This window comes from Chrysochloris asiatica, unplaced genomic scaffold (genome assembly GCF_000296735.1).
Source record: "Chrysochloris asiatica unplaced genomic scaffold, ChrAsi1.0 scaffold00165, whole genome shotgun sequence".
NCBI classification, from domain to species: Eukaryota; Metazoa; Chordata; class Mammalia; order Afrosoricida; family Chrysochloridae; genus Chrysochloris; species Chrysochloris asiatica.
The window spans coordinates 7425269-7434530 of record NW_006408683.1 but is presented as its reverse complement, the minus strand read 5'-3'; the positions used below and the strand labels follow the sequence as shown (position 1 = coordinate 7434530).

Genomic DNA, 9262 nt, shown 5'->3' with positions numbered 1-9262 from the left:
CTTTATCCAAAATTATTATTAAAAAGCAGCTAAAAACCCAATCCTAATATAAGGAAAATAAAGTTGGCTGGCATAGGAGAATGTTTTGAAGTGCTTTCTGAATACCTCAGTCTCACACTCAAGTCAGAAGCATCTGTCCACCAACTGTCAAGATAGTAAGTTTTCCAGAATTCATCACTATTCATGGATGCCTGTCACTATTCAAAAAAGAAAGAAAGAACCCATACTTTCAACACTATTTCATTTTCCTATGTGTCCTAATAAATTTATCACTTTAAAGCTAGTCTACTCTGACTCACCTGCCTTTCCATCTCCACATCTGAGAACGCCAGTTAAATGTTTCCAACCTATACTGCTAGTGATTAAAGGATCTGTTCTCAGTACAAAAGAACACTCTACTCTCTCACCAGTACTTTCACAACTAGATACAGGTTAAAAAGCACAATCCAGCTATCCACCCCCAAGAAAAATACCATAAGAAGGCAGAGGAACTGACTTCTTTTTGGGTAACACTGAAAAATTTAAGTTGCTTTAAAAGAACAAACAAACAGGGGTCTCTCTCCAGAAGCTTCATTTAAAATCAATTCTTATGAAACATACTTTTTCCCCCCAAGTCAAATACAACAAATTCCACGTTATGACATACATGTTAAGAATCCTTGCACTTTGCCCACCATGCAGTGAGCCCACTGTTGTGCAAGACAGGAAGGAAAGACCCTTGTCCTTGAGCTCCTTTAAAGGCAAAGTCCCAGGAAACAATCCTGACAACATAGGGCAGCATAAAAGCAAGGATGTCTTAGGGGAAAGACCCTCAGAATTCAGTGGAAGGAGGAAATGCCTTCTCCTGAATGAACTGGTATAAGATGATTTCTGAGGTATACACAACCCATATACATTAGAACAATTCATCCTTCATGTCTGAAACAGAACTTACTCCTCTGGCTCAATTCTCAGCCCAGCAATAGATAGGTATATACCGGTTGGAAACATTAGTGATGTTTACATACTACTACAGAATGGGCAAACAACAACAATATGGTGTTGTTGTTGTTATGTGCTGTGGAGTCGGTGCCGACTCATAGCGACCCTGTACAGGGTTTCTGAGGCTATAAATCTTTACGGGAGCAGAAAGCCCCATCTTTCTCCCATGGATAGCAAGATCAAAAATTAATAAACAACAGAAAAAGAGTTTTCAAAGAAATATATTTCAAATACAAAAGTGAAGAACAAAAATGTCTCACATTGTAATGATGCTATAGGATAAGCAAGGTCAGTGGTTCAAACCTACCAGCTGCTCCTCAGAGACCCTATACAGGAACCAACTCGACAGCACTTGACAACAGTAATACTAGTTAGAAGAAGTCCTGGTTGTGTAGCAGTTAAGTCCTTTGCTGCAGTTGAACCCACCAGCAGTTCATTAGGAGAAAGATGAGACTTTCTGCCCTCACAAAGATTTACAGCCTTGGAAACTCTATACACAGTCCCTAAATTGAGTCAGAGCAAACTGCACAGCATTTAACAACAACAACAACAACAAGCAACAATAATGATACATGGATAGACACGTAGCTGAACAGGAAGGGAGAGAGGTACATACCCACAAATACATACAGGCTCAACAGGGGCTACCTGTACATGGGTATTTACCTTTGCTGTAAGCATAACCATGGATACAATGGAGCATACATAGGGCAAAGTTATTCAAACTTCTTGGACATTATCAAACACCTTGAGGGTATGAGTTGCTGGGTCTGGGGCCTCAAGATCACAGTCTTAGGAACAATTGGCCAATTCGTACAACATAGCTCACAAAGACAATGTTCTACCTGGTGAGTAGCAAGTGGGATCTTATAGGAAATGCAACTATTACCTCTCTCTGTCTGGAGGAAAGAAGAGTGTAGAAAATTAGTCACTTGGACCACATAAACACCAGTCTCCATGATGCTAAAAGTAGAAGAACTAGATAGTGCCAGCTACCTCTACCAATGGCTCTGAAAGGGCTCACATTAGAAGGTAGTAGGACAAAAAATGGAAAAGAATTCAAAATCATAAAATATGAATTAGGCTTACTAATCAGATAGAGACTGGTGGAACCCCAAAACATAGCCCTTGGTCACCCTTCATGTCTGAAACTGAACTTACTCCTCTGGCTCAATTCTCAGCCAAGCAAAAGATAGGTACATATCGGTTGGAAATATTAGTGATGTACATATCCTACAGAATGCGCAAACACTCTAGGTCGACAGGACAGCATTTATCCAAGGACAAAGTTCAAAAGAGCTTGGAAAGAAGGAAGACTGGAGCAAGAAACACAAGGAGGAAGTGGGATAAGTAACATTACATTGACAGGATTTCAATCACTAAAATGAAACAAAGTGTATGATTTGTTGAATGTGAAACTGATGATCTGCTCTCTAAATCTTCACTCAGTTCACAATAAAAAGTTGAAAAAAAAAAAAAAAAAAGTTTGCCACCTCGGACCCCTTCCAGAGCAGTTCTACTGTACCCTATAGAGTCGCTATGAGTCAGAATTGACTATACGGCAGTGCGTGCTGGTGCGATATTACTTGGAAGCATTATAAAATAAAAATAGAAATTGTGTCTAAATTAAGTATCTACAATATGAAAACATTCCTTATTGATTTCCATAGTGATTTAATTTACACTAGAATTGCCATGATAATGTATTCAATTTCTATAATCCCACACCTAGAAATTCTAATGACAATTTCTGGAAAGTTGAGTTTTTAACAGACATTCTAGGGATTCCAATACAACTGAACTATAGCCCATGCTTTAAGAAATGCTAACTTTAAGAGCTAAGTTTCTACTGGGATAGAAAACCCTGAATCATGAAATTAAATCCATACTTCATTCTTGCAACATAGCATATTGCTAAAACAAACACAATGTATTACAAAAAAAAGTGACTTAAGGTAACTACTGTTCTAAAATCTCTTTTACTATTAGAGGAAATTGGACAAATATATAAGTAACAAAACTATTAAAGTGCAGTACAAAAAACTTTGATAAAGTTCTAGAAGGGAGAGTTCATTTGTATATGGGGACATCTGAAGACCAGATAAAGAAGGGAAAACTGGAACTGTTTCTTGAAGGATGGACGGGTAGGATTTCAACAGTTGATTAGGATGAAGACAATACTCCATGAAGGTGAGGTACCATTTGCTGTGTTGAAAAGGGTAATGATCAATTAGGCTGGAGAAGGAAACCTTAGCCTTTTATTTCTACCTCTACTTTACAGAAAAAGATAATACGCTCCAATAGTAACATTGCACTTGGCGATTTTCAAGGGTTGTGGGCAGAAACAGAATGACCAAACCTAGGTCCTCAATAACAATGCATTAAAAAATATATGCATTAGAAGACGCATTTTTACATTTCTTTTTAAAGTCATTTTGACTTTTTCAATACACAGTTCAAGTATATACATTTTTTCTAAAACATCATTGTCAAAAGAATTAGTAAAAGTGGTCATCCGTTTATATGATGTGTATATATTAATGAGTCCTGGTGTGCCACTGAGGGATAAGCACTGACTGCTAACCACAACGTTCCCATCAGCCATTCCTTGGAAACCTTTTACAGGATCCCTATCATGTAAAAACATGCTTGCAATGGCAAAAACATGTACACAGGGTTGCTATAAGTCAGAACCAAATGGATGGCACCTAACAACATTGTTGTTATTAAATGTCATCCTATTTGTTCCAACTCATAGCCACCATGTATAAGGTTTCCAAGGAGTGGCTGGTGGATATGAACTGCTGACCTTGTGGTTTGAAGTCCTGATCTCTAGTGCCACACCTGGAGTCCCAATATTTAATAAGGCCTTTTATTAGTATCTCAGTTCAGTTTCCACAACTTTACAACAGTAACTTCTAAGAATATCAGACATAAAATCTTCCCGAAAAATTCAATTTATTAACTAGTATTCTCTCTCCTAATTATTATCCTAGAAAAAGTTAAATTTTCTATGAATAAGAATTTGAACAGACAGCAATAAAGGCTATGCATGTATACTTATTAAAAACCTCACAGGGTGGGTTTATAGGGTTTAGACCACAGACTTCTAGGACATTTGGTCAATTGGCATAATAAGTATGTAAAGTTTACGTTGTGCATCCTAGTTTGTGAGTAGCATCGAGGGTCTTAAAGGTTTGTGAGTGAGCTAATAAACAACCACTGATCATTAAATGTCCAGAGTGAAACAGAAGGAAGAAGGAAACCACAGACTCAGAAGATGGCACTAAACCACATAATTATCATAATATTGTGGAAATAATACAAGTGTTTTACTTTTTTCATATTGCTCATTAGTTTTCTAAGCTCATTGTATATGTCTATGAATGTGTGTATCGTTTTTAAACCTGTTCATATAAAAAACATTTTACCAATAAAAAAGTGAATTTGTATCTGTATTTTATTAATAGTACTTTGCAAAGGGTAGGTGCTTGCTAAATATTTAATAAGTAGCTAGAAGGTTAATAAGCAAATGATAATAAAACAACATTTTTAAAAAACAAAGCTTGAAAATAAATAATACTTTGCTAATTTTTTTCTTTTTTAAGGGAGAGGAATCAACTAAGGGTTTAAGATGAAATTTGATCAGATGCTCAAACTGAAAGTTAAATATGTTCTTATGGTCCTCTCACAACCCTCAGATGTCAGAACATCCTCATAAAAATCAGGTAATTTTTAGAAGGGATAAGGACATCAGAATGGAACCCAAGGCTGTTCCATCTTCAACAAACTAGCACTAGAAGTCAACACGAGGCAGACAAGATTCTGCCAATCCCATGCCGTTTTAGGCCCACTTAGGCAGTTACAGGGGAAGACTAGCCAAGGCTCCCTGCGTGAGTCAAGGAGAGAGAAGTCAGCATTACACAAAACCTGCCTCCTGTCACTGGCCCTACTCAGTCTTCAACAGATTCTTTCCAGACCCCCAGGTTATGATAGAAAATGAGCAATTCACACAAGTACAAATGGTTTCAGTTAATGTGCACACATTAACATTTAAAAGGAGCCAAACCTACATAATAGATACTGAGGCTGCCTACAGACTATTGGTAAAAATCAGACTGCAAAAAGGACAAGGCACTTCAACCTGACATCTGTGAAGAGAAGGAAAAATAAAGGGCGGACAAGACAACTGACAACATTTAATTCTATGATCAGTCTTCAGAAATCAGCCTCTAATACCAAAAATGTATTCTTCAGATTCTTGCAAACTATAAATTACAATTCTTATAAATTATAATTTATAGTTTGAAATTACCTGAAAGTAATTTTTTTTAATTCTTGAATTAAAAAAACAAAACAAAAACAAACACTGCCATCGAGTAGATTTTGCCTCATAGAGACACTACAGGACAGAACTAAAATGCTCCACATGATTTCCAAGACTGTAAATCTGTATGGGAGCAAATATAAGACTCAACTTTCTTGCTTGAAGCTGCTAGGGGATTTGATTTGCCAAACCTGCAGTTAGCAACCCAATGCTTAATTCACTGCACCACTTGATTTGGAACGTCACATCCTCTTGTTAAGTGCGGTCAAGTTGATTCTCACTCATAGCTGTATAGGGTTTCAGAGGCTGTAAATCTTTACAGGAGCAACTCTGGGTGGAATCAAACTGACAAACCTTTCAGCTACTAGCTCAGAATTCCAAGTGCATTCAAATTCTCAATAAATACCAACTTTGCTTTCTTCCCTCCAAGGTACTGCTAAACTCTGTCCATGTGCTGGTCTCCCTTACTGTAGTAAGCAAAAAACTGTTTCCTCTTGCAAAGAGATTGTGTAGGTGATATTTGGTGAGCCAGCATTTGACACATATTTTTATCTTAGTTTTATACATTTTAATTATTTCAGGGAAATATTTAAAGAGTTCTTTGAAACTTACTGCTTGATGATGCATCAATCTGGCAATTGTGAATTTGGATCAACAACCTTCTGAATTTACCCTAAAATTGCATGAAGCCAGGGCAATCACTATGTCCGTCTAGAAAAACTTCTGGTCATATGTTTTCAGTTCTTTAAAGTATCAAAGGGCAACCACTTACAAGAAAACTTCCAAAACTAAAATTTGTAATGGGTTTTAAAATATAAATCTTCAAAATTACAAACCCTTTTATCATTTTCATACTGTAAGGCAAGAGTTATAGGTTGGACTTCCCAGTAGAGGGGAGGGGTTAATAGACAAAAAAAAAAAAAGGGATGTTAAGGGCAGCCTTGTTTCACTTGGAAAAGAGACTCTAGATTGAGTCCAGAGGACTTCCAGTATTTAGGCATCAAATTGACTTTAAAGAATCAAAATACATTAAAAAAAAAAAAAAAAAAGTCCAAAAAGTTAGGAGAAGCCAAGACACGGAAATGTTTCAAGAAGGGCTGAATTGCTAATTGTGCTGAATGCTGTCAAGAAATAGAGAAAAGAAAAAGCAGAAAAATGTTCACTGGGTTGGGAAAAAGTATGTCATCGGTGATTTTGTCACGAGCCTTTTCAGCAGAGTGATGAGAAATGCAGTCAGATTCACATGGTTTAGAACAATAACTGCAAGGTCAGAAAGTATAAGCTGGATGGGTAGACAAATCATCCAAGACATTAAAAGAAGAAGCAGAGAAATGGAGGCAGCTCAGTGGAATGGGAAGCAGCATGCCAAGGGAGGGCTTTTTGTGTATGTAAAATGCAAACTACTAGTGCATGCTTATACATGATGTGAATAATACATATAGCAGTAAAGGAGTGACTGTTGATAGACAAAACGGGATAAGTAAAATTGAAGCGTTTTTACAAGATGAAAAGAGAGGATCCAAAACTCAAGTGCAAAAGCGAGCATACTCATTGAGCTTAAAGCATCAGAATGTGGTGAGAAGATAAACTGTGACTGGCTATCCAAGAAACAAACCAGCTACTTTTTAGATCGTAAATAGTTTTGCAGTAAGTGTAACGTATCTTTGAACCAGCAATTTCACCTGTCAAAAAATCTATCTTTAAAAAAACTGAACTTTATCTTAACTATTTAATGATTAAGCAGAATTATTAAGGAACTGAAGTTCAATGTTTATGGAAAGTCATTAATCACATAGGAAAATGAATATAGTATTAAAATAAAAGATTAGGATACAAACTCCCAAGTTTGGACATAAAAAAATACATGCATAGACAAAAGACATTAATACAAAATGGTAATCACTTATCATGGGAAAGGAAAAAAAAACATACGAGGTTATAACTTTATGCATATTTTAAATGTTCCACAACGAGAATGGGTCTCTTTAATGTCACAATAAAACTATTTTATCCTGCCTGTATTTCCAATGTCTCCTTAACTACTGGCTCCTTTCTAACAACATTAAACACTCAGATCCCTCAAAAACATCTTTAGATTTCTTCTGGTTATAACACTAATATTTACAATTAAGTCTCTGGGACATAAAAAGCAATCCATCACAAGCCAACATAATGCACTGACCTACTGTAGATATAAATTATGCTGTTGCAACACTTCATTCATTTCCTACAAACTCTACTTTTAAGTGAAATGGTTTGACAAGAACAACAGTGGTAAGGTCACAGAGAATAGAACATCTATGAGAATTTAAAGAACATTTGCTTTGAAATAGCAACAAGGAAAACTGTAGAAGAAACATGTCACCCAAGGCAATCTCACTGGAGAATCTCCAAAGAGCAATAGTAGCAGGGTGTGCCATAGTTTCTACTAAGCACAAAGTAAGGCCAACTTCAGACAAGGCGGTCTGGAAACTAGTAGTTTGAGATATTTAAAAGTCAATGAAGGTCTTTTTCAAGGCACCGCAGAAGCCCTTGGCTGTTTACCTTGAAGCTGAACATCTCATTCCCAGACACCGGCTGCCAGAAACTCATTGAAGTGGATGATGAACACAAGTTTTGTACCTTTTATGAGAAACAAATGGTCACAGAAGTTGCTGCTGACTCGCTGGGTGACGAGTGGAAAGGTTACGTTTCCACATTAGTGGTGGGAACAACAAGCAAGGTTTTCTCATGAAGCAGGGTGTCTTGACCCATGGGCCATGTCTGTCTGCTTCTGAGTAAGGGGCATTCCTGTTACAGACCAAGGAGAACTGGAGGGGAAAAAATGCAAATTTGTCCAGGGTTGCATTGTGGATGCCAACCTGAGTGTTCTCAACTTGGTTATTGTCAAAAAATAGAAAGATATCCTAGCGCTGACTGATACAACTGTGCCTCATCACCTGGGGCCCAAGAGAGCTATAGCAGGATCCACAAACTTTTCAGTCTCTCTAAAGAAGATGATGTCTGTCAGTATGTTGTGAGAAAAGCAACTGAACAAAGGCAAGAAACCCAGCACCAAAGGATGCAAGATTCAGCGTCTTGTTACTCCACATGTTCTGCAACACAATTGTTGGTGTATTGCTCTGAAGAAACAATGCACTTACAAAAATAAGGTGGAGGCCACACAATACGCCAAGCTTTTGGCCAAAAGGATGAAGGAGGTCAAAGAAAAATGTCAGCAACAGAATTACAAGAGATGAAGGCTGTCCACTCCAAGAGCTTCTACCTCTGAGTTCAGTCAAAAATAAAATAGATTTCTATGTATGACAAATAAATGTGCTCACATTAAACAACAACAAAAAAATCAATAGAAAAGCCCCCTCATCCAAAAGTCCCTGCTAGGCACAAGTAGTTATATTCCAGACTACTAATTGAAAGGATGGTGGTTCCAAACCCTGCCAGCAGCACCTTAGAAAACAGGTCTAGTGATCTGCTTCCTTGAAAACCCTATGGTACACCCATGGGGTCACCATGAGTCAGAATCAACTTGACTGTAATTAACAACAACTTTAAACAAATAGTATTGTAGGAAGAAAAAGAGTCCTGGTGTGGTGCTGCAGGTTAATGTACTTGACTACAAGATCGCGTTGAACCAAAAGGTCGGTGGCTCAAACACAGCCACTCCTTGGAAACCCTATATACAGGGTTGTTATGTTAAGTTCAGACTTGACCGCACTTAACAACAACAACAACGTGTAGAAAAAGAGGAGGAAAACCAGCTCTGAACACTGGAAGATCATTCTTTTTTTTTTTCTTAAATGTTTTATTGTGAATCATGTGACAGTTTACATGGGAGAACATTAATTTTACATTCATTCTATCTTATATCGTCTCATTGCCATGGTTACAATCCCCTCCATGCATCATCAACCAACCAAAGGGTATACCCTGCAAGCCTGCCCCCTGTACTCCCCA

At 37.4% G+C, this 9262-nt stretch overlaps 1 protein-coding gene and 1 pseudogene across 1 annotated transcript in view; one reads left to right on the top strand and one right to left on the bottom strand.

The window, feature by feature from the left end:
- LOC102826672 overlaps nt 1–8595 on the top strand; it is a 22692-nt pseudogene extending 14097 nt beyond the window's left edge.
- The window catches only part of AKT3 (v-akt murine thymoma viral oncogene homolog 3), a 402599-nt gene that overhangs the window by 243577 nt on the left and 149760 nt on the right, over nt 1–9262 (bottom strand). The gene's annotated exons all lie outside the window — the stretch shown is intronic.